Here is a 27,657-nt window from a genome sequence, read left to right as displayed (position 1 = left end):
TAGTAGCCTTACCAGTTGCACTCTTTTACATGAGAATGGTAGCACATTCTCGAACAGGGCTATCCCCGTATGAGGTGATCTTCGGTAGACCACCAAATATGTGGGGGACGCCTATACCTCGTAAAATAACTGACGTTGACTGTAATATGCTGACAGATTACCTGGCTTCCTTGATGTCTGCACTACAATCTTGTCGTTCACAGGTAGCTGCAGCCTTTCCCGACAATACCGAGGTGAAACCCCACGACGTAGTTCCGGGGGACCTGGTGTTAGTGAGGAACTTTGACCGGAAGTCTCAGCTGGATCCTAGGTGGAAATCGCCTCAACTTGTACTGTTAACCACGAGGACAGCCGTGAAGATCGAAGGTCGAAAAGGCTGGATACATTCAAGTCATATCAAGAAATTTCATGGACTACCATCCGATATAGAGACTAAACCCTGTATTTCCTCAAAGACAGACTCAAAGCTTCCTTTGGTTGAACGAACGAACTCAGAACTGTATAGACTAAAACTACGGTCCAATAAGTCAGACAATTTGATTGTTTAAGTCCTCTCCAAGGTGAATCGGTTGAATTTGTCTCTGACATGTATCCTCTGGACCGGAATAGAGAAAAAAATAATGAAATCCAGTTGAAAAAACATGCGTACTGTAAATCACTGCGTAGTCATTGCACAGTGACGTTATTAATTCTGTTTTTCTTATGTCTTTTAATAATCGCTACAAGTATATTGTTGCACATATATTATCCTATTTCTAAACATGTTTATAATGTTACTGCTGAACATTCTTTTAGTGAATTTCCCCCGCATGAGTTGTCATATAGATTTGCGCTGCGCAATAACACTTTTATTAGTATGTTACATCATTCCCATCAGGCTAGCAATGCTACAAATTGTTGGATATGTGGCCGACTCCCTCCCTATCAGAACTATAAGGGAATTCTGCCTCTCTCTCCATATCCGTTCACACACAATGGCTCCTGTGGAGCATGGTTTAGTTTAATTAATTCCCTAGATTTGAATTCCGCAGTTTATCAAGACAACTGGGTTTGGGGAAACCTGAACTTAGTTTTGCTTAAAGTCTGCTACCCTAACAAGGAGGGACTTCCCAAAAGAACAGGAACTGATCTAGAAAATGAAGTATATGGATTAGGTAATTTCACGCTTAATCTCATGATCCTGAATGTCGAATCCGAAGCTGCACCAATTTTGCCCGCTATGTCAGTATTTCCAGTTAAAGGTGAACTATGTATAAAAAAGAATGGCTCCATACACATGGGCCATAGTAAATGCACCACTGTAATAGAATTCAGTGATCAAGGCAAGTCTACATTTAGAGCTTCTCGTCATTCCTACTTTATGTGTGGACAGACCGCATATATATGCCTACCTTTAGATTGGGATGGTACCTGTTACATAGGATTTCTTTTGCCACCTGTTTTCCTAGCTCCTCCTGATTATCATAGAAATATTCATTTAATACACAATAGACAGCAGAGAGATCTCCCAATAGTCGATTACACTGAAACAGCATGGGAGAAATACACAGATTTCAATAAAGGTTTCTTTCCTTATATAGGTACAGTCACTAATAGTAAGCTGATACGTAGATTAACCAGAACCCTTGAAGCAGTAGTAAACGAAACTATTTCCGCCTTAGGCAATTTAACAGAAGAACAGTCTGCTATGCGGATTGTTGTGCTTCAAAATCGTCTTGTCCTTGACGTCATTCTGGCCGATAGGGGCGGAGCTTGCAGGGTCATCGGATCAAGTTGTTGCATTTTCATACCAGAAAATTCGCCGTCAGTATATAAAGCTATAACTCGCCTTCATAAGATTGTAAGCCAGATACACCAGAATCCAGGCACCTGGACTTGGTCCGGTTGGTTTTGGAGTGTATTATCTACCTTTGGATGGAGGGTCCTATCCTTCCTAGGTATTGGCTTTCTCATACTATTCAGTTGCTGCTTATGTCTACAATGTGGGCCAGCGATTTGTGGTCTATGTGCCACCTCGTGTATCCCACCTCCAAGTTTTCACTCAAGATTCCGGAAGAAGAAAGAAGAACAAATGATGTTATATGAACAAATCAACGGATTGATGAGGATTGATATCTCTTAAGGGCAAGTAGGGGACAAGGAGGGAATGTGGAAATATGGATTTTTATGATCAGTTATGTCCCCTATCTTGGACCCCAACGGTTTCATGTATAAATCATAAGTACATGTATGTTTCCTCCAGTTCCAGTTATGAAGACGCAAACACATGTGCGTCCACCGTCAACATGTCCTCTTTCAGATCCGCCATGAATGGGCCGGATATTCTATTCCTAAGTATGAAAGGCCACCGGCTTTATATGGTTCATTTATCCCATTTTACAGTCCAGGCGAGTAGGCCCTGATTCTGCCATCAAGCTTTTTCTGCCTTCTGCCTCTGAAAGCTCCAGTCTGAGCTCGCATCTGTACCCATGAACTTTGTCCTACTCCCTGCGCGGCTAACGGTGCCTGACTCGACCTGTCTGCTTGCCAAAAACTGTATTTCACCTTCAAGATTATCTGTTCTGCTCCGCTCTTCACCCAATGCATTCCTGTCTAGTAGTTTAAGTAAACATTCTTTCAGCTACCGAGCAAAAGGCCCGGCTTCTCTGTCTTTATGCAAGTAATTCATAGCCCTGTTACTATGGAAGATTTCTGCCCTCGCATCTAGTGTAGACACTTAGACGCTTGTACACGCACTAACAGTCAGTATAGTCAGTATAGAATAAGATTCTATCCTAAGAGACCTTTCTTTTTTGGATAACACAGTTCTTTAAACATAGGATGTTAGATATGATTTGGGATTAGGTTGACATAACCCCAGACTTCTGTCTCCACATGTAGAGCTAAATGTCAAGTCCCCTTCACCCCCTAGTTGCACGTCAATCACACGTCATGCTGCTGCGCGCGCATCTCTGCCAAGTATTTCTGCTGACATTGCGAAATTCTTTCGTGGAACCACCCATTTATGACATCATATCCAATGACGTTCTTTAAGTTACGCCCAGTTACACCTATTTTAGTTACGCATGTATGTTCTTATCTTTATTATCAACTGTTACGCCTCCTGCATCTGTTTCACTGTAATGCCTATTGTATAAAAATGATTACTTGTCAATAAAGATGGTTCTTCACTTCCTGAACCTTCGTGGTGATGGAACATGGAGTCCATCGATTCGAATTGATTTTGGAATAAAGCCCGTTCCGAACCTCTAATACCACGGATTCTGCCTCTTATTTTACTGAGCTATTGTTATAGATTTTCCGCATCAAATTAAGTTCCGGTAATTAAATTATTTACCACAGTATAGAGTGGGCGAGGCTTGATTTCTATATGCTGCTACGACTATCTGGGTGTTGTCTGCATAGGACGTCTGACTAAAACCAAATTTTCGAATCAATGAGGCGAGTTCTGCAACATATATATTAAAAAGAGTTGGACTCAAGGAAGATCCCTGAGGGGCTCCACAGGGCAAAACATATGGCTCCGACTAAAAACTGTCCATTGTGACTGTTAATCTCCTTTACTCAGAAAGGAGGCCAATAAAGTCAATGCCATTCCCTGGACCCCCCAGCCACTGTTGGAACAAATTGTGGTTCACAGTGTCAAATGCGGCTGATAAATCGACGAGGACGACGAGGACGAGGACGAGGCTGTTCCACCTCTTTCCATTACTGTTCTGATTTCCTCAGTAGCATTGATCAGAGCAGTTTCAGTGTTGTGCTCCTGTCGAAATCTGTAATGAGAGTGATCAAGTAGATCATTGTCCTGAATGAATTGAGATAGTTGCTTATTCATACTTTTTTCAACTATTTTGGCCGGAAGTGGTAGACGGGCAATGGGACAATAGTTACATGGATTGGCCACATCTAGAATGGGTTTCTTCGACAGAGGAAGAATGGGGCAATCTTTCCATATAGAAGGGAAGTTACCCAGGCTAAACATGGTGTTAACAATCTGTGTAAGATCAGGGCTTACCACATCTGCTATCTTTTTTAGGCCTGCAGGAGGGCAGGGGTCAGTTTACGATCCAGATTTAGCTTCTAATATATGTTTTACTACCACATCAGAGGAAATTGGAGAGAACGGACAAAAATTGTTCTTCTTAGATTCGGCACATAAGGGCGATTCTATGGATCGGACGTGGCTAAAAAAGCGTTGTAGATATTCATAACTTAGATTTAAAAGCCGATGCAATCAAGTCACCAAAGTTTTGGTCACATTTTGTTGCATCAATCTTTTGGTAGTGATGATAAACTATTCACTACCCTAAACAAGTCTTTTTGGATGTTGACTTTCTTGAGGAAATTGTGTACCTAACAAATTTGCACGCCAGTTTCTGAGAGAGAGCATGGAGGCACTCTTAGGCCTCATTCTAGGGCACATTGGTGGACTCACACTTCACTTGGGGAGTTGAAGAAATTTCTAGGCCTCACACTCAAAATGGGGATAGTACATGAACCAAGCTTACAGTCCTACTGGTCTACTTGCACGATTTGGGTAACACCCAGCTTCACACGTCATGAGCAAAAATTGATGTTTGTTATTGCAGTGTATGCTGCATTTTAATGATTCATCTGATTGTATTTGTTGATAACACAATATCAGTTGAGCGTCCCTATGATGTATTAGTAGAAGGGTTTGAGCATGGAAAGTGATGGCAAAATTGTTTTTGGAAAAAAAAAAATGTGTACAAGTCCCGATTTCAAATTTATTTTTTGTAATTTGTATAGAATCTTTTAGCTACATTAATATGCGAAGCAGCAACGCCACATTCAGAGGAGGCTTTTGGATTGTTATTAACGTAGTTGTTTGGTCTTGGTAGAATCACAATATAGTTTTTCTTCTAGGATAGTGAATAGTACTTGTTTTGTGTATGTCATAACTTCCAGGTGACACCACATGGGTGATTCCTGGCGGTCTTTTTGAGTGGAAGTATAAATAAAAGTTTGTATTAGGCGAGAATTTCTTTCTAACACCCACTGTAAATTGCACTGGGGAAATCAAGCGGTCCTGGTGAGTCCCAAGATATATTATTTAATTATGTCAATCTTGATTGGTTTAATTCTAAAGTAGATTCTTAACTTTGCTTTCTTAATTTTAGGTTACTTTCTGTAATTGTGTAGCTACCTTGATGACAGGGGGGATTTAATTTCCAGTAATTGAAAGAATGTTCATTTTGAGAAGGAGTAAACCATTAACTAGCTCATGATGAGGAGATTTTTCTTAGTGAATCCGACGTAAGAGCATATTCTTGAATCAGATGTATGTTGGATTCTAGGGAATTGTTCTATATTGGTCCATTTCTGTGTATATGAGATATATCAGATACTATACTGGTGGAGTTAATTATATTTTGTGAACTTAGAAAGAAGTCCAGAACATGAAGGATACTTGATAACCCTTTGTGAATATTATCAGCATGAAATACATTGGATGAATCCCAATTCAACTAATTCTTCACAGTTACATCTACATTCCATGAAACATATGGAAATATAGCAACCAGATGTGTTTGAGTTAGTAAAGATTGTAAACCATGATTAAACTGTAATTAAGACAACAAATTGTTTCGTCTCGACTATATATTGGCTTCATCTTCCATCTTGGTGAATGCCACTATCATGATATTGCCGAGATTAATCTCAGATCACAACCCCCTTGTGCTAAAATTTGAGATCTCTGCTGCGTCATGCGCAAGATTTAATTGGACTTTCGATAGGAAGTTATTAGTAGATGAGGAATACCGGGATTATATTAAACTTTGGTTTTCAACCTTTTTTTCAGCTAATAATGGCTCAGCCCCAGACACAGTTGTCTGGGATACTTTCAAGGCTGGTGTAAGGGGGGAAACCCTTAGATATGTATTACGGAAACGCAATGATATGAGACAAAAATTTGAACAAGGTATGTTAGAGCTAAGCTCATTGGAGCGAGAGCTAGCCCAGATGATTAAAGATCGGTTGGATGTCTCTGTAGTACAGAATAATATGGCTAAACAGAGATCTCTAATTTGTCAACAATATGCTGATGAAACAGCTGCTAAATATCAGACTTTCCGAAGGGAATGTTTTGAATATGGGGAACAGGTGGGGAAGGTTTTGGCCAATCGAATAAGGCAAAAACAGTCACAAAGGAAAATCGACAAAATAAAGGATATAGATGGGTCTCTACAAACCTTGGAGTCCGGTATTCGGGAGGTATTCAAACTTTTTTATCAAAAGCTTTACGAGAGTGAAAAAACCTCTGATCCTTGGGGTTATTTAGGGGAAATCCCCACTGTAAGTTTGGGTCTGGTCCAGAGGGATATTTTGTCTACTCCTATAACTTGGGATGAAATCATCCAGGCAATGGTATCTTTACCTAGGGGAAAAGCAATGGGGCCAGATATGATCCCTTTGGAGTTTTACGTCTCCTTCCAGGCTGAACTGCGGGACCCGTTACTCTCTCTGTTCCAGCAAGCATTCAGTGGCATAGCACCGGACTCATGGTCTAAGACAACTATAATTGTTTTTAAAAAGAAAGGGAAAGACGAATGTGAACCAGCTTCATACCGCCCAATTACACTAATTAATTCAGACAGCAAGATCTTCTCTAAATTACTTGCTAGAAGATTAGGAAAGACTATAGCACCACTGGTCTCATTGCGCCAGCACGGGTTCGTAGCAGGCAGAGGTACCACGGACCATGTCTGTCGAATTATATCTCTTCTGGACTGGGCCCAGGTTTCTGAAACCCCAATAGGGGTGGCCCTGTTGGATGCCGAGAAGGCATTCGACAGGGTCTCCTGGGAATTTTTATGGGCAGTTCTTTATTGGAAAGGTTTTCCATCTTCCTTTCTTAAAGCTGTACAAGCCATGTACATCTGTCCAGCGGCCACAATCCGCATCTCAGGGAATCATTCAGAGGAGTTTAAGATATATAGGGGTACTCGGCAGGGGTGCCCCTGCTCCCCTCTCTTATTTGCTCTTTATATTGAGCCCCTGTTGATTAAAATCGAACACGATTTAGAGATTATTCCAGTTCAGCCTGCGAGTGAACCCATTAAAGTTTTAGCTTACGCAGACGATGTGGCCGTTGTTACACTGGATGTAGGCAACATGATGAGATGTATTGGAATTTTGACGTCTGAATTTGGTGCCGTGTCTGGCTACAAATTGAATCTACATAAAACACAAGTTCTCTTCACCGGCTCTAATGTCCTACCAGGGGTTAACACAATCACAGAGGCTATTTACTTGGGAGTTAAAATTGCTGTTAATGTACAGTCTATTGTTAATCTAAACTTTGATCCAATCTTAACCTCATCAAATAAAATGTTAGAGAATCTAGACTATCTGCACTTATCTTTATATGGCAGATGTAATGTTATCAAGATGGTGTTTTTTTACGAAATTTCTTTATTTATTCCGTACTATCCCACTTCTGGCTCCTAATTTAGTTTTTACGAAAATTGAAAGAATGTGTTCCCGCTTTATTTGGGGGTACAAGAGAACAAGGAGAGCCTTTAAAAAACTAAGCCTACCAAGGGTGAGGGGTGGATTGAATATTTCTCAATTTCAGCATTACTATTGGGCGGCCATGCTTCAACATATGGGAATTTAGTTTTTTGGTGCCCAGGTTTTATGGACCCAGCTATTTATCCATCCATATATGAGCTTATTGTGGGCCCGGAAGCCAGGTATATGTTTTCTAAATTCTTTGAGCCCAGCTACTACAAACGAACCCGCTTTAAGATTTTGGTTGCTGCGGCTGTAGTTTGGACCAGAATATGTAAATACTTTATGTTAAAGGAATATAATCGATATATGCCTGTGGGAATACCAGGGAAACTCCCTTCAATATTTTGTGATTCTAATATGCGGAGGTGGAACTCTCAGGGGGTTAGAACTATTGGGGACCTTTTTTTAGAGAAACAACTGATGTCATTTGTAGAACTTCAAGAGAGATTTGGGTTGCAACGCACTGATTTCTTTAAATATCTCCAAATCCGAAGTTTTTTAGATAAGCATGATTTAAGAGGGCAGATCAGCTTGGAAAAGAATCCAATATTGGAATGTATAAAAGGGAGATGTAAGATTTCCCAACTCTCTAAAATAATAACTGCATTTCAGCAGGACGACCTTGTTCTTTTTGAGCATCGTTGGGAGAGGAGGTTAGGGATAGTTGGTGTTGACCTACAAGCAGTATTTAACTTAGCTGATGCTGTTATATTTTCAGGTAGCTATAAAAGCCAATATTATATGGCTATTTTTGATTTATATTATTCTCCAGTGAAGATAGCCAAATGGGGAACAAACCGAGGGGCTTTTTGTCCTAGATGTACTCTGAGGGCTGCCGATCTGGTACATATGCTTTATGACTGCCCCGTACTCTCCCCCTGGCTCAAGGAGATACAATGTTTTTTGAACTTAGGTTTAGGCATCTCTGTTGACATGTCACCTCAACTAGTGTTGTTTGGCTATGAGTTTGGAGTAAACATCAGAAATCGGTCAACCCCTGAGAAGGGATTTCTATTTTTATGTATGGCTATTTTCCGTTTATGTATTACTTCCCAATGGCTAAGCCCAGATTCACCGTCTTTTTCTAGGTGGAAAACCAAATTACTATCTTTGTATAATTTAGAAATTGCTTTGTATAAACTTAAAGGCAGGGAAAAGAAGAAATTTGGACTTGCACTATGGGCCCTAATAATGAATTGGGTATGATTACTTTTTTGTTTTTTTGGTTCCTTCTTTCTTTTTCTCTTTAGTTTTTATGTATTGTCTATGCAATATGATGATAATTGCTCTTTGTATGTAACCATGTTATCATTAATGCAGATTTTTTTTCAAAAATAAAAAATTTATAAAAAAAATAAATAAACTAATTAAGATACAATTTATATTTATGTCACAAAAAGTGATGTGAGATGTTGTTTGGAACAAGAGGTAGCATTTATAAGCGATTTTGAAAGGTGAATTGTGACTTATTGGATGGTACTGCAAGATATAAGACATTTTACTAACAAACAACCTGTTGTTTCCTTAGTTAAAAACATCTTTGACTTGCTTATGCATATAACAGGAGCTGGAACATTGCCCATGTTGTCACAGAGTACCCTGTGCAGCAAAACCTAAAGCGTTCAGCAGTTTTTGTAGTGCTTTTTAGGAAATTTAGGACAGGCTTAACCAGCACGTTTACCAAAGTTTCAAAGTTAGTTATGCGTAGTCCAATCAGGGAATCTAGGCCTTGTGACAACCTTCGACACCCCCAACTCATGTCCACAAACTGGAAGTAGTTGGATTTAGCACAGCGAGTGCGGTAAAGAACGCATGGAAGAACCAACTGTGAGCTACATAACTTTTTCAGGAAAGCTCCCTTGAGAGTATTCTTCACTAATCAACCTGAATCCCCACCAGTGGACTCATGGTTACGAAAACCGTCCACTTTTACTCCAACCACAGGCATGGTACCGCCCAAGATCCTTACATTTGAAAAGGCAGTCCTAAAAGAGATTGTGATTACCCCTCCCAACAATATTTTCCACAATACTTCACGGCAGGAAAATTAGGCCATTGAACAACTGGCCAATGATACCTCTATCACTATAAAAGAGAGGGGAGCCATTGTCATCATGTCCACAATAGACTACAGAACGGAACGCCTCCGCCAACTAGAGGACAGAAGATACTATACTCCCTTGACGGAAGACCCAACATCACGACTGACCATCAAAATCAGGTCTATTGTGACGGCAGCACTACATTAGGGGTGGATTACCAAAAATTAGTCTGAGTTCCTCACTAATGACAACCCAAGAGTACCCTATTTCTATACCTTACCGAAAATTCATAAGGGTACCCAACCAGGCCCATAGTACCGGGCATCGGGTCAATCTTGGAACCGCTCTACAAATTTTGTGACCACTTCTTTAGACTACTAGTAAAAGAAACACCAACATTCCTTCAAGATACAAGGGATGTCTTGAACCTTAACGGAAAACACAACACGGAGGGCCATCATCTGGATGCAATATTCACCCTAGATGTAGAGGCCCTCTACACCAACATTCCACAACTAGAAACACTTGAGGTTGTGGAGGAAACACTGCTATCTACCAAGTGGTCAGATCCAGCACCCATAAGTTTCATTATGGAGTGTGCCCATACTCTATCAGTCCTCCACGGCACGAGTTAGGATGGGCGGGGTGATATCGGAAGCCTTCGAAGTGAGTCGGGGCACGAGGCAGGGATGCCCGCTGTCCCCGCTCCTATTCGCACTAGCTATGGAATCTTTGGCTGTGAAGGCTAGAACTGGGAGGTACTACCGGGGCCTACAAGTGAGGGGCCAGACCTACCATATTGCCTTGTACGTGGATGATTTACTCATGTTTCTGGTGGATACGGGGCAAGCACTAGAGGGGGCGAAGGCGCTATTGCATGGCCTAGGAGAGGTATCTGGCCTCAGGGTTAATTGGTCCAAATCTTGTCTATTCCCAACAGACAATAGTAGAGGGGACTTGCAGAGAGTAGCAGGAGTGCGCTAGGAAACCAGATGCCTCCCGTATTTGGGGTCCAGATTTATCATGAAAGTTCGGACTTGCTAGAGGGGAATGTGATTAGAGCGATGAGAGGGCTGATGGGCAGTTTTGAGTTCTGGAGCAGGCTGCCATTATTGTGGCGGGTCGAGTGGCATTACTTAAAATGGTGGCCCTCCCCTGGTTGCTCTATTACTTTACGACCTTACCGCTCTGGATACCGGCGCAGGTGTTTAAACAACTTACATCTATGATCACCGGCTTTTTATAGGGTACTGGGAGGCACCGGGTAGCCCTATCTATATTACAACGCCAGCGCTCGGAGGGTGGATGGGCGGTTCCGGATTTCGAAACTTATTATTTGGCTGCGCAGTTACAGTGGTTGACACAGATAGTGATGGCGAGGTTGAGGGGCCCGGAGCAGGAAAGAAGGGGAGTACCAGAGCTGAAGTTGCTATCACAACTCCTTTTGGACCTTTCCGTTCGACTGGGTGACCTGCCTGAGGACCTTAAGACAGCGAGGCAGTGTTGGAGGAGGAGTGTTAAATGGGCGGGTATGGCTTTGCCATATGCTCCAGATTTACCACTTGCCCTGTGTGAGGCGCTCCCTCACGGGGGCTAATGGCGGGATCTGAGCGACTGGGAGGAGAAAGGGTTGACTACTATTGGGGACCTCTACGAAGACGGGACTATGCTGCCCTTCCATGTATTGCAGGAGTGGTTTGATTTGCGAGGGGGAGACTTTTTGCTACACGCGGCCCTTACGGCAGCTATTCGGGTGCACTGGAAGGAGGGCCAAACTGAACCTAGGACCTCTTTGGGTTGTCAGTATGTTGTGACTGCTCCAGGGAAATATAAGGCAGTCACGTGCCTCTATAAGCGATTGACCCTGAAGAAGTTGGCCCCTTTGGAAGGGCTTAAGCACAAATGGGAAGTAGATGTGGGTGATGAGATACCAGATAGGGCTTGGGCTGACATAGTAGCACGGGCGTGGAAGAGCACTAGAAATGCTAGGTTCCAGTTCGTCCATTTCTATATTCTGCACAGGGCTTATCTCACCCCGGCCAAGATCAAAGCATATTTTAATACAGACACGGATGAATGCCCGCGCTGTAGAAGGGTTGCCCGTCATTAGCAGCTTATTGGATGGAGGTGATTGACCTGCTGAATGTAGTAACGGATAGAGGGTTGAATTTGGCTTTGGGGACATGCATCCTACACTGGTTTCCTCATACAGCTAAAACCAAAGTCCCTAGTAAGTTCATAGATATGGGGTTATTGTTGGCCAAAAGGGAAATCACAATGCACTGGAAGGCGAGAATATCCCCTGGAGTGGCTAGATGGAAGAAAGAGTTTCTCAAATGGGCGGAATGCGATGTGGTGGTACGGCTGCAATTGGCAAAGAGATCCGGGAGCGAGAGGGCACTGGAGATAGCAAGGGCATGGGAGCACCTGGTGGGATTGCTGAAAGACACAGACACTTATAGTGACGATGATACAGCGCCGATCGTACAGAACCTAGAGCACCACCAAGATGGTTCACAACAATAATGAAAGGGATGCACTTGCAACTAAAATGCTTGGCAACCGGGGATGGGGTCATGCACATGTCCACAATATTGGGTCACGGCACTACTCCAGCTTATGTGATGTTACAGATTAAAGAAAGTAAGGTGCAATTCTAGAAGTGACATGCCTGGGGGTGGGGAGAGGGAGGGAGAGAGGGTATTTAGGAGAATTATTGGATTAGCCCCAAATCAGTATGTCTTATAGTGAGTTTATAAAGTACAGATGTTGCATAATGCAATAGATAGAACTGTGTTGGGTTAGGCTATTGTTTATTTCTTTGTTTTTGAGTTATGGATCGAATGAGAATGGGTGGGAGGGCAGGGGAGAGCTCGTCACAGAATAGAGACTCGTATGAATATAATGGACATTGTGATTTATGTAATCAAGAAGTGACATTGGTACGTGCCTAATGGGTGCAAGTTGAAAAAACATTAAAGTTTGTTTAAAACAAAAAAAAAAAAGGAGTGTAACCATGTAGCGCTCACAGAAAATTATTTTCAGATTGAGGACCGCATTTACCACCAAACCCAAGGGACATCAATGGGCAGTACATTTGCCCAGAGCTTGGCGTGTCTGTACATGTCAGACTTTGAAGTACAATACGTCCTCACTGACACCAATCCGTATAAAGACAACGTCATCCTATGGTGTTGTTACATTGACGACGTCCTGGTATTTTGGAAAGGAGGACTAAATATCATCCCTCTTTTTGTTACGTGGTTCAACAGCCTTAACCCTTACCTACGGTTCACAGCTTATATATCTGAACAGGAACTACCCTTCCTGGACCTTGTGATTAGTCTAAGAGCTAATAGACTGGAGTCAAAAACTGACAAAAAAAACCCCGATAGCCACAGTCCCTTGCTCTTCAGTAGTTTCCACTCGAAAATCTACCCTATGGGCAAATCTTGAGGCTCAGGCGTAGTTGCAGTAGCCTTTCAGACTTTCAGACACAGTCATATGAACTTACCACCCATCTGGCTAGACGGGAGTACCCGGTAAGAAAGATCCAAATCACTCGAAAAAGAGCACTTAATGCGGATAGAGAGGCACTCCTTGAAATTTGGCCCAAAACTGAAACAAATCACATGTGTCACCACCTTTACCCCAGAATCTAATATGATCAAACGGATCATAAAGAAACACTCGAGGATTCTACAGCATGGTGACCTAGCGCCAAAACCCCCCAGGTTTGCTTTTAAAAGTACTGCCAATCTAAAAGATTTACTGATTAGTACTAGACCTAAAAAAGATCCACCACCACAAATCCAATTGTGGAATTTGCCCCATGTGACAGGCCACTACCCCTGCGGACAGTGCATAGCTTGCCCACTTACAAGTGCAACCAAAACAGTTGCTCTAACTGACACGTTCAAATGGCTACAAAAGAAACACACCAACTGCAACATGCGCAACTGTGCACATCTGATTACATGCCCTTGCCAGCTCAAATACATAGGAATGACGACACGCCCTGTAAAAACTAGAATTACAGAACACAGGAGCAACATAAGGTGTAAAAAGACTAACACCAAAATGTGTACCCATTTCACTGAAATGAACCACACTACAGATGATCTACACTGGACTACATTGGAGTCACACCCCCCAGATTAGGAAGGAGGCGCTATTCAGGCAGGAACAACAATGGATTTTTAGACTTTCAACCCTTATCTAAGGTCTCAATGATGATATCCGTTGGGTGGAACTGAATTGCATTTGATTACACTCACATACCACCGTACCCGGTTATCCTATTCCTGTGACACCTCTCCTATTACAGATAGTGGACATAGCAACTTTGCAATTACCACCTATTATGACTGGGCGTTCCCCCCCCTTTTGACACTCTGTCCATTATACATAGTGGTCAGAACTACCCGACCTTACCACCCACAATAACAATTATTGGGACCCACTATGCTTAGTGAACCTAATATATATCTAACACCATGCAATGAACCTGCCAACCCAGTTAAACTCCAGTGTATCTACGTCCAACCTGTGGGCACGAGAGACCACATTATGGCTGTTTTAGGGATGTGACCACTTCTGTGCAGCGACCATGATACTTATCGAGCTACACATCAAGCCCATGAGGTACGAGACGACACTTCAAGACACAGAGTCCCCGTCCCATCCCATCCTAGAAAGTTGCCATACATAGCGACCCCTCTTTAGGCCACATTAACTATAACTAATATGGGTGAGCTGATTTTTATATGATTTATCTATCTTTTTTTATATAAAATGTGCATGACTGTTGTTACTCTGTGTGGTTTAATTGACCACCAAGATGGCTGCCGTGTTTAGCGTTCTAGTGTCGTGATGCAGGGACGCTGAAACGTGCCATTATGTATACGCAGGAGCACGGGGACCGGAGCAAGGGTAGGACGATAGCTAGTTGCCACGCCACCCTACGGGAGTATTGCCATCCACGAGCGGTAGGGACTTGCCGTATGGCTACGCGCTGTACCCTGCCAGTAAGATTACTAATATGTTGGCTAAAACCGAGACGCTCGGCGTCTTTGTCTCTTTCCTCCCTTTTTTTTTTTTTTACAGATTACGAGCAACGCAGTGCTCTGTTGACACAACCCCGTCTTCTTCGACCTCAGATCACAGGGGTGAGTGTGTCTCCAATCAGTCCAATAAGGGCCAAGCTAGTTTTGCAATTCCTTCAGAAGCCCATAACTTTATTGAGTAGAAATGTACACACCTTTGTGCTGTGATAAGATGTGATGATTTGGTCCAAACCACATTTGTGAACTGGCAAATGGCTCAAGCTACTGGTGAAGTGGCTACTCCTCGTTTTTGCACGTGGGTAGTCCACACATAGATGGTAATCACTCTATATGTTACCCACCATACATTTGTCTATCACCCCAATTGGCATTTTTACCAATTGAAAATACCTTTTGCTCACATTTGAATTTAAAGCCATTGAAACGGGTGTTCTAACTCCACATTTCTTAACACCGTGATTTTCAATACAACGTCTTTGCCTCATATGGGCACAGACCATAAAAAGACGGATTGTATAGATTTGGTCTATCAGATAAGATGTTATCCACTGCATGCAGCTGTGTTCGGATCACTCGTCCACAAGCACTCCTTACTACTAGCTTAGGCACTCCATGAGGGATTAGTTTAGTCACTACCTTTCCCTCTCACTAGGAGGTCGGTGAGAACCATATGGGGTTACACAACTTAACGACCACGTTTCATTGTTTTTAACACCTTGTATTCTTACCACTCTCATTTCAGGTCCCAGAACTCCAGGCCAATCAACCTGGTGAAAAACAGCAACGCGGGTTACATTGCGACGTTCAGAACCAGCATTGCAGTAGTGTAAGAGTTGAGATCACTTTCTCCTTTTTTACCACGGTCCTGATAAATTGGCCCCAGACCCGCTATGGCTTTTTAGCCAAGAAACATGTAGACCACTTTCACCAGATAGACCCTGCAGGACCATTATCTCCAGGAAGGGCTCACAGTTTTTAGCGAGGTTAGTGCACCCCCAGAATAAAATTATTGATAAGTGCAGTACTAAACCTATTTTAAACTACACTGCACACTCACAACACTACCCTGTCCACATACCCTCACACACCCAACGGCTTCATCAAAAAAAGATCTCCGCTAAAGAGCCCCTTCACGGGTGCCCGTCGGGCATTGCAGCGCCGGCCTGACGAGGAGCAGGCCCAATGATGAAGTATGACATCCTCCGGGGTGTGTGAGGGCAATCCATAACAGACCTAAACACCCCTTTACCAATAGGAACTGCACATTGATATTTTTCATATCGTATTTGGGAGTATATGTGCAGGACCTGGTTAAAAATCTCTTGGTTCCTTCTATTTAAGAAGCTCTAAGAATAAGGGCACACTCCCAGCTATAGGAAGTTCGCCTCAGACACCATTGAACTTTGGGACAAAGAGCGAAAGCCCAATGATGAAGCATGCCACACTTGGGTGCGTGATTTTGCGACCTTTTAAGGAGTTAATTTTATAGCTGTCATCAGAAGGGAGAAAGTAGCAGATTGCCTCTACATACATAACACAGACTTGTATTACTTAATTGTTGGTATGTAAAGAGGGAGGCTGGTGAGCAGACCCCAATAATATCCCCCTCAATTCTTCGCTTTTGGTGGTATGATGACAGTGCCCCTGGAACATCATGGCTGTATCTCTGTTTCTCTTGCAGCTCACTGTTTAATATATAATTGATAACGTAAATAATTCTTTATCTGCTTTAAGAAGACGTTTAATTTATTTTCTCAATGTTACTTTCATTGAGCAGTTTTTCAGTTTCCTTTACACCTTGTTACACATTTTCATATCATTTGTGTTAGAGGCAATGTATTGTCCCTTCTTGTGATACCAGAGTTTGAACAGTGTCACTTCTGCTACCCCTCTTATTTTTGCAAATAGACAGCAGTGGCCCTGATCCTCTAAATACAGAAACTCAAGGCAGCCTCTCTCAATTCTTAGAAAGTATTAAAGAGATTACAGCCTGGCTTGCACAAGCAATCAACAAACTGACTTTGTCGGCGCCTGCCCTCACTGCTAAATGTCAAGCATTTCTTAAAACATTTGAGTGGGCAGTGTTGCAGCGCGGAGGACAAGATTTACACATTCTCCCTATGTCACAGATTCTTAATCACAACAACTCATTCAAACACTCATTCAGTGGTGGGGCCCATAACACCAACACACACACATCATTCAATAAATCTCACTCGAATCTGTGCACAGGAAGAGAAAGGCGCTGGACATGTGGGTACCTTATTATCTATCAGGATTAATTTGCTTTACATTATATACACATTATACATATACATCTTCAGAATCCTGACCTTAACATCAAGGCACTCCACCACTTGGTCGATGGACCAATTAGTTGGATTGGTTGATGGTGAATTAGAACCAGCTAAAACACAATTAAAGCCTAGGAAACATTTGATATTTTCTGTAATTAATTAAAGAACCACAAACTCATTTCTTATTATTTCAATTCTTGTTTATCTACTAATATTACATTTCTTTACATTTGTATTTATTGACTACAGCTTATAATCTCAAAATTTTAGTTTTATTAAAGAGAAATCAAACATTTGGTAAATAGACATGAATTTAGAAAAACGCAGTTAATTAATTACCAATTAACAAGCGACGATGAATTCTGATCAAACAGAGTTATCCGCATTCTCAGGTACAACTCCCAGGACAGGCTGTCTGACCCACAGCAATGGATCAAACTATCAGACGAAAATATAGGATGCACTGCAAAATTTTCTCCCAAAGGCCAAATAAACCCAAGGCAAACCAACAAATCTCCACCAGCTCAATGCAACCCAACGCCATGGACGATCAAATCCGTTGACGACACCCAATGGCGGAATGAGGGCCTCTTATACCCTTTTTCCATCTTACTTCATGCTAACACAGTAACATTTAGGGGCAGAGAAAATGTTCTGATTGGACAGTTCAGGGCTATCTGTAGGTTATTGAAAGTTTACCAGCGCAAAACCGGTTCTTCATGATGACTTGGCATAGGAAGGTGCAAATTGTTAAGTTTCGTTTTGGCTCTCAGGCGAGAGCAGCGAATGTAGCACTTCAAGGTAAAGAAGTCATCTTTTCACAGGTTCTGTATTGTCCTTTCCACTGTTCCCACATAGTCATCTATTGGCTTGCAGTCAATTAAAATTCCTGTCCTTGGTAGGGAACGCGGTGTCTGAAGTTCAGGTTACTTGGTGATCTCCAGAGCCATCCAGGCATGCGCAGAAATCATCGCGCTCACATTGTGGCATCTGCTTCAGAGAACGCCATCTTGGGTACTGCGGCCTAGTAGGCCCGAATGCCAACTTAAGCAAAAATAGACATAACAGTAATTAAAATATAGAAATGAAGATGCTAATGTTTAAACCCACACTAATCCCATTATATATTAGTATTTTCCTAGCTGTGGCAACATTTAAAGCAATAATACTTACTATTTGATGATTTTAAAGCACAGACAATCACAAAGCAACCTAAATCATGCAATTTTCCATTTCACCACAATCTAAGATTAGTTTGCGTACCATAGTTCATTAATTAATTGTTCTGCCATGCAATTAGCAATTTAGTCCTACGTGTATCTCGTGTTTATCAAGGTGCAAAAGTTGATTAATACATTTTCACTGCAAACATGATACTTAAATTAGTTTTAGAATGATTTCGTAATTAATTACATGCAAATTAGAGGAGTTATACAAAATTTTGTTTTACCTGCTCCATCAATCCCCCCTTTGGTGATTTTAAACATCACGATTACTCACTCATTTCAATTAAATTTATCTATGGAAATGGTTTTATTCAGTTCCACTTGTGTTTGTTAGTTTAAATCATAGTGTTCTCCATATTGTTTTCTTTTGTTTTCTTGTACACATTATCTTGCAACTCTTCTAATTCTATTTCTTCTATCTCTCTTACTCTTATTTCCTTCTCTTTCTTTTTCTTGTTTGCTCTTTTTATCTTATTTTGTAATTTTCGTCTTTTCATGCACACACATCCTTATCTTAATACTAACACTAAACTAATCACAAAGGTAACAGGTATCAGTATTCTTCCCATAAAGGAGCTGCCTAGTTTTGTTAATAGATTCTTAATAGTGGAAAAACCCTTACCAAGTTTCTCCCATACACCTTCAACCTCCATTGGAACAATTTCTTCATGCAATTCAGTTATATTCTTAATATATTTCTTTAAGTGCTGACTTTTGTCAGGAATATAAGTACAGCAATGTTGTACTTTCAGCATTCCACAGACTCCTCCCTCTTTTGCTAAGATAATGTCAAGGGCAAGTCGATTTTGCATTATCATCACTCTCATGGCAACCATTTCGGTATTTACCATTAAGAACCCTCCATCTGTGCTTGTTGATAAACGATCCACAACTGTAGACAATTTCCTAATTTTGTGCATTCAGAGATATTCCAACTGCTGGTATCAGTGCTCCAAAGACATCACCTATAATTTCTGACCAACTATCCCTCCGTCTACGTGTTACCTGTCTACCTATTTCGTGCAATCCGTCATCTCCCCTTTCCACATGAAATATTTTTGAAAGACCAGGCCTAAGTAACATGTCCCGTACCAATGGTCCGGCAACCTATAATAAGCTCTGTTCCCACAGATGTAATATATTCCAGGGGATACTGGATCTTTTCCTCCTTTAAATCCCCATCCCCCCATGATTTTGTATAAGTCATGGCATTCACTTGCACCCTCAAAATAATTATCATATACAGTATTATCACTACTTATGCATAACTTCCCTTTCTGGGGCCAATCTAAAGCCATTGCTGGGTTTGTTTCTCCTTTCATATGATTTTCCTTCCCAACATCCCAAAATGTTGTTTCCATTTTTCCCCAAACACCTTTTGCATCTTAACTCTCCTCCACCATGTTCAGGAAAGTTTTCTCTTCTTTTCTTAAACTACAAGTAAGGTTATCCTTAAACACTTCTTCTAAAGTTAATTCTCTTGTTTCCAGGAAAAATTCACCTAGTGTTTTACCAGGAATCACCTTGTTTAGTTCAGGAACTAGAGGAATCTGTGAGAAAATATTATCTACATCAGTGTAATAGTATTCTAATTTTCCTGTTTTATAAAACAGACTAGCTAAGACACTACAAGTTATCCCATATGTCAAAGGAAGGTGATGATAAGTGACACATTCTGATACAGATGCAGGTAACTGCATGCATACATAGCAGTCTCTAACCTCCATTGTTTTTACATATTCATACAACAACTTTGAAAAAACATTATTAGAAAAATTGTTTATGGACTTATCTTTGTGAAATTCTGTTCTATCTACCAGTTTTGTGACATGACTTGCATCAACCTTTTCATCATTAGTTCTGTTTACTGTGTGTCCATCTATACTTTCAAATGTTACTCTAAATGAAATTGTTATTGCTAATATGATCCAGACAAGCATTAGTAATCCTGTACAACAGAAACACATTTTATACCATCTCCGAAGAAATCCACATGTTGGATTTCTATTTTAATTGTTTGCCATTTTGGTAATGAGCAGTGTCTTTTGACCTAGCCTCTTTTCTTCAACAATTTACCTTTGTCTAAACCTAAGGCTTTAGTTGCCTACTTGGTTTTTTTCTGGTCATGTGTCTTGTCCGGGTTTTAATTCCTTTCGATTTCTTTTGTCACTCAATTCATGTATGAATCGTCCTTGTCCTTAGGTTCACAGTCTTTGTTCAGAATTTCCTGATCATCCTTTTCTTATCTGGCGTCAGACAAGATAACTCTCAGGATTTCCGAATCTTCTTCTCCTTTGTCCACCTCCTGCACAGTCACTCTTAGACTTTCTTGGCTATCCGCTTCCTCTTGTATATCAGGAAGTGCCACATATTCCGATTCCAATTCCGGTGATTTGTACTTCGGGTTTGGTTTCTTTATCCTCTTTGCAAGTGCTTCTGATCAGTGTCCTTTTGTTTCTCTTGACTAGACACTTCATTCACTTGTTCAGCATTATCAGACTTTATTCTGGTTAGTCGGTATCTCAACCTCTTGATTTTGTTGGGCCAAATATATCTTCTTTTAAAGGCCTTTTCAATTTAGATCCTTTCCCTTCTCGCTCTGTTTTCCAAGCTCTTTTCCTCAAAGTTCTTCCACCTTTACTTTCTGCTTCACTTTCTTCCGATTCTGTCTCCGTCTGGATTTCGCCTTCTTTAGATTTTATCCTCAAGATTTCAGGTTCACTATCTGTATCTATCCCTCCTCGTGTTTCTTCCACGCAATCTTTCTGCTGACTATCTGTCCCTTTTTCTACCTGTGTGTGTTGTGTCCCTACACCTCCTCAGGGTTCTTACTTCACCCTCATTCTCTGTATCTAATTCCTCACCTTATATCTCTATGATTTCGGGGGGGAATTTCTCTTGTGCTTGTACTCTGGATTTCTTTTCCAAAGATTACTTGTTCAGTTTTTCCCGTATCATGATTTATTCTTTCTTGTATTTCTACTAGTTCTGTCTCGGATTCAGAGCTTGTATCAGAAATTTCAAGTCGTCTTCTTAGTGGTATATTTTCTTGTCCAGTAATTCGGAACTGGTATCTGATACTTCTCGTTGTTCCTCTTCAGATTGATCTTCCGGATTTGGGACTCGAAGAGTGTGACTGGCATGAATCCAGTTCTTCACCCCTGCACACTTCACAGCAGTTGTTGTTGTCAGAATCACTTTTCGTGGTCTTCCCCAGCGTGGAACCAGACAATTTCTTCTTCTGTGTACTTTTGTGCGGACCCAATCTCCAGGACTCAAGTCATGAGCTGGCTTCTTTTCAAGGGTGGTCGCATCTGGTCCAACCTGATGAAACACAGAATGTACCATATCAGCCAATCCTTTGTAATAATCCAAGACGAAGTCATCAGATTTAGGCAGCATGGGGACTCAGACCAGTTCTCCTATCAGGAATTGATCTAATGCTTATCAGAACCAGAGGCAAGACATCTGGCCATTTTAGACCTGTGGCCAAACACATTTTTCCCAATCTGTTTTTTATGGTGCCATTTATTTGTTGCACCACTCCAGAAGCCTCTGGTCGGTAGGCACAATGCAGTTTTTGTTGTACATTCAATGCTTTACAAATCAATTTTATAACCTCATTCTGGAAATGTGTTCCTCTATCTGTTTCAATCATTACTGGAAAACCAAGCTTAGGAATGAACTCTCTCAGTAGGAGTTTTGCTACAGTAACTCCATCATTCCTTCTGGTCGGGTAAGCCTCAACCCAGCGAGAAAACAGACAGACAGTCACCAGTACATATCTTAGCCTGTTGCATGAGGGCATTTCAATGAAATCAAGCTACATTCGAGTGAAAGGACCTCCCTCCCATCCTATGGTTCCCAAGCCCACCACAGTTTTTCTTCCTGGATTAAATTGCTGGCATATGAGACATCTCTGACAAAGGGTCTCAGCTAGAAGCCAAAACTTTGCATTATACCAGGTCTGTTTAAAATGTCTAATCATGGCATTACTGCCTATGTGGGCCTGCCCATGGTACATCTGTGCCATGGTAGGGATCATGCTGTTAGGCATTACTGGTCTTCCATCTCGGTAAACCCAAACTCTGTCTACTTCTCATTGTGTGCATCCTGATTTTATCCACTGTTTCTTCTCCTCTTCCCCTGCCTCTTCCTGTAACTGTCTCACTTCATCCCATGTACTTACGGTGTTAGTAAAAAGCAAGGGACATAAATCCATTTCCTTTTCCCTGTTATGATTTAATGAAGTCTGATTACGTGCCCAGTACTGCGCCAGATCATTGGCAAACTCATTGCCTGCTGACATGTAGTCGGTTCCTTTTCTGTGTGCGCTACATTTTATAACAGCAATCTGTTTAGGCAGCTGTATCGCCTCAAGTAATTTTCCAACTATTTCTGCATTTCTGATTGGAGTTCCACTCGACGTCAAGAACCCTCTTTGGGACCAAATTTGCCCATAATCATGCACTACTCCAAACCCATACTGGCTGTCAGTAACCACAGTGAGTCGCAAATTCTTTCCCAACTTGCATGCTCTAATCAGTGCAAACAACTCAGCAACTTGAGCAGATCGTACTCCTCTCAAACAAGATTCTTCCAACACAGTCGCTACATTACACACAGCATATGCAGCACTCAAAATCCCTTCTCCAGTTCTTAAGCACGATCCATCCACAAAAATCACATAGTCACTATCTTTCAGAGGCACATCTTTTATGTCCGGACGTGGTTTGGTGCAAAAATCAAGCACTTTCAAACAATCATGATCAACTCCGTCTTTCACCTCTGCATTCACAGCATCAGGTAGTAATGTCGATGGGTTCACATTAGTGCATCTTACAAGACTCACATTTGTAGCACCCAAAATCACTTTTTCATATTTAGTTAGACGACTATGCGTCGCCACATCATGGGGAACAAACACTCTACCAGGATATCCCATTACAATTCATTAACTTTGTTCCAGACTTTTACAGGTGGCAGCTACTGCTTTCAAACATCCGGGCAATGGTACAGCTACTGGATCTAGTACAACTGAAAAATAAGCAATCGGTCGTCTCAATCTTCCATGTCTCTGCACTAATACGGAAAGAGCACATCCATCTCTCTCACTGTAATAAAGCTCAAATTCTTTTTCATAATCAGGCATTCTAAGAGCCGGTGCTTCACACAAGCTGTCTCTCAATTGTTTAAAAGCTTTCATCTCTTCCTTATTCAACTCTAGTGGATCTTTTACATCACTCTTTGTCAGTCGTACTAGTGGTTTTGCAATCAGCGAGAAATTGCTGATCCACTGACGACAGTATCCCACCATTCCAAGAAACATTCTGACTTCTCTCTGTGTCATTGGAGCTCTCATTCCTTTAATTATTTTAATTCGGTCCATTGTTACTTTTTTCAATCTTATGACCTAAGTACTGACAAAACTGCAATTTTGATGGGAATACTTTAAGTCCTCCATCTGCCAAATGATTTAACAGGGCAACTGTGTCAACCACACATGCTTCTTGCGTCTTCGATGCCACCAATAGGTCATCAATATATTGAACAAGCACTGAACTTTCTGGCATTTTTAAATCTTCCAGTGACTTCTTTAGAATCTGATTAAATATTGACGGACTCTCTGTATACCCTTGAGGGATACGGCACCATGCCAAAATACGCTCACCGAACCGGAATGCAAATATTTGTTGGCTATCGGGGTGCAATGGAATAGAAAAGAAAGCATGACACAAGTCAATGACTGTGTACCAATCTGCATCATGGGGAATCTGATATTGAATTACTGAAGGGTTTGGCACAATGGGACAGCAAGGAACAACAATTTTATTCACCTTTCTCAAATCCTGTACTATCCTAAAGGTCTCATTTGGCTTATTCAAACCCATGATCGTCGAGTTACATGGACTGCTCATTATCTCCCTCAGAATTTCTTGTTCAATCATTCTGTCTATTACAGGGGTTACTCCTGCAATTATTTCAGGTGTCAATTTATACCTAGGAATATTCGGGTAATGTACTCCTTCTTTTACAGTTATTTTCACAGGATCTACTCTTTTCATTAATCCAACATCCTCTCCTGTGAAATCCCATACTTCTGTTTTCACTGTGTCTTTTAACTCTTGAGGTAATCCTTCCGGATCAAATACAACAAATGCTTCGGTAATTTCAGGTTCTAAGTTTGCCATTGTTATTCTATACAGTACATCATCGTCTGGAGTTTCAAAGGCTATACCATCAGGTGTACAAAAGATGGTGCAATTTATTTTGCACAGTAAGTCCCTCCCTAACAGATTTACAGGACTAGTGTTGCATACTACAAACCGGTGCATGTCAGTGAATTTCCCTATTCTAACCTTTACAGGATCAGTAAGATAAGCTTTTATCTGTTTATTTGAAACGCCATCTACTTGGATTGTTTCACCCGAGAGAGGAAGATTTTTCACTTCAGCTGATCTAACAGTTGAACGAGTAGCACCAGTATCCACTAGGAAAGTAATGTTTACTTCATTCACCTTTCCATCCACAAAGGGTCCTGTCTGGTCTACTTCTAGAGTTGCGCCAAGTATGCACTCCTCTTCCTCTCCTAGGCACCGTCAATAACTCTCTTCTGACTCACTCTCATTACGTTACAGCCAATACTGCGAAATTGCACCAGTGCGCGGTAGCTTTGTTACCTGTTCTTCGTTGTAGAATCCTGTCTCATTATAGTATCTTTGAGGAGTTACGTTCTGCGGATAAGGTGCCTTTGGCATCTGACACTGTTGGGTAACAACCTGCTGCTGTCGCGGCGGTTGGAAACTCCCCTCATTCTACACCTGTGGATTTAATAATGAATTATCACCATTAGCTTTCGGTGGCAATTTATATTCGGATTTCCAATGTCCTAATTTTCCGCAATTATGGCATGGACATTTCTTTTTAGCCTCATCTATGCTAATCTGTCCTTTTCCTTTTCCAATATTAGGCTTTGGTTTTGCTTGCCCTATCCCATTAGCTTGTTCAATTAACTGGGCTTCTTGTCGCTCTGCTACCTTAACCTGTGCCCACATTGCCTTTTGTTTCATCTTACGCTGTTTGGCTTCAATTTCATCACTAAAATATTTTGCATGTCGTAACACTTCAAATATCTTTTTGTTTTGCCAATCTACTGTATGCTGTTTAATCATTTCAGTAACTTCAGGCCTTAAACCATAAACAAATCTGTACACAAAATGACTCAAATCCTTTTCACTTAATTTCTCGTCTCCACTGTATTGTTTAAAAGCTAACAATAACCTTTCGTAATATGTATGCACTGATTCCTTAGCCTCCTGGTGAGTTCTGTCAATCTTTACCCAGTCAGTTTCTTTCGGAGGTACTTTATTTTTCAAAAAGGTAATTACCTGATCATATTTTTTCATCACTTCTGGATCGGGGGCTCCCGTCTTAGGATCCCTAAGATACTCTTGTGTTGGCCAATCTATTGTAATCTTACATTCTGCCCATAAATCTGCAGGCACAATTATATCAAAAAGACAATTCAGATCTATCCACAACACCTTTGGAAGTTTAACAAACCTATCTACCTGTCTGTACCATTCAACTGATTTTTCTCTTAACCTTGGAAAATCATTGGTAAATGACAAAATATCCTGTCTAGTCCATGGAACATGTACATATCCTCCTCCATGAATTTCTCTCATGGGACATTCTGTTACCACTGGCTCTTTTTCTCTCACTGGGAAAGCTAGAGAGGCCTTGTCTGTAGTTTCCTCTCTCCTTCTAAACCATCTACTTTTCCATCGATCCACATCACCCCATTTTCTTAACAATGCAATCAGTTCTTTAATTTGGGTCAATCTCCCTGCAGTATTCAAGTTTTCAATATCCTTTTCAGAAAAATCTACCCTGTATGGCTTCTGTAATGACCTTATTTTCTCAAAATCAATTCCCATTTCACTCGCTGTCTCTTCTAACTTTTCATGCAAAGTCCTTGCTCTCCAAGTTATGCTTTTACATAAAAACATTAACTCCTCATCTTGGTATGCTTTTAATTTTCCAGTTGGAATTGTTCCTACGATTCTAAAGTCACTTTTGCTACATCTAAAGGTTGTGGTTCTGTATCTTTTTTCTGTAAACTTCTTAACCAATAACTTAATTCTTCCGATGTTGGTCCTACAGGGGTTGTCTCTATTCTCATTCTACCTGTCATTCTCTCTGGGGTTTCCGTTGCTGATTCTGTTGCCATAGGTGTCTTACTCGCAGGACTTTGATTTGCAGTTACATTTTTTGGGGTACTTAATCCTGATATTCCTCCAGTAACCTTCCATTCATTTTCTCCTGAACTACTCCTTTCTTTCTCCTTTTGCATACCGCAATTATATGGGACTGTTAAACAATGCTTACTATCTTTTTGTTTATCAGAAACAGGTATCACCGGTCCTATAGTTACAGGCACAGTCACTGCTTCCATGTTCTTTGTTAATTCTCTAATATTTTCCGTTAATTCCAGTGTAGTTCTAGCTACCTCTGCAGATTTTTTGTTTTCAGTTCTTACGGTCTGTGACGTTTCTGAATCTTTAAATGGATTATTTTTCCCAAAATTATTCGGCATTTGTTCAAAATTTTCATTCTCCTGTGGTGGTGCACTTGGCATCAACAACGCAGAATCCTGCTGATACGGTGTTTTTTTTTTTTATAGAACATGTCCTCCAGCACTTCATCCTCTGATTCACTCACTCCATATCTGTACCCTTCTGACCCCGATTTATTTCTCTTTTCTATGCATTTTCTGCCACTCATTTCTCCAGCATTTCTCAGAGGAAACATACCATCCGTCATGCTTGCATTTCGCCATCTTCTCATTCTGTCCTTGTGACTCTCTTGACCACAATGTCTACCGAATATAGAATTATACCTTCGCCCACTCCGATGCCTTTCTCTCTCATACATCTCTTCTTCCCATTCAGTCAAAGCCTCGAATTTGGTAGGTCTGGGTTTCGGTTCCAACCTCATCATTCTATCGCTTACATTTTGTAGTACTGCCAAACTAAATGAACCATTTTCCGGAAACGCTAACACTCCATCATCTCTGGTATACTTTGCCCAATTTTCCAACCAAATACATGTATGATAACCATATTTTGCTACCATAAATGATGCAGACGTTTTCGGTGGAGGAAGTATCTGTACTTTCCTAGTTACAATCAACTTATCCTATTTAAATAGGCCTTTGATATTTCCAAACCATGATTTTTTCTCTTTCTCAGGTGGATCGTAGTACATCATTTCTATTTTCAAAAGTTCTTAATCAACTAAGCTTTGCAAATCACTTCTTCACGGTTTCTCTGTATTCTGACCAATCTTAGCGCGACTCACACTAACGCACCAATCCGGAGTGTCTACATCACTCTTGAAATTCTCCAATCCCAGCGCGACTCACACTAACGCACCAATCAGTGAAAGCTTTGTCTTTCTACAGTTGACCAATCCCAGCGCAGTC

The sequence above is a fragment of the Triturus cristatus genome, chromosome 3_1, assembly GCF_964204655.1.
Source record: "Triturus cristatus chromosome 3_1, aTriCri1.1, whole genome shotgun sequence".
NCBI classification, from domain to species: domain Eukaryota; kingdom Metazoa; phylum Chordata; class Amphibia; order Caudata; family Salamandridae; genus Triturus; species Triturus cristatus.
This window is presented reverse-complemented; position numbering follows the sequence as displayed.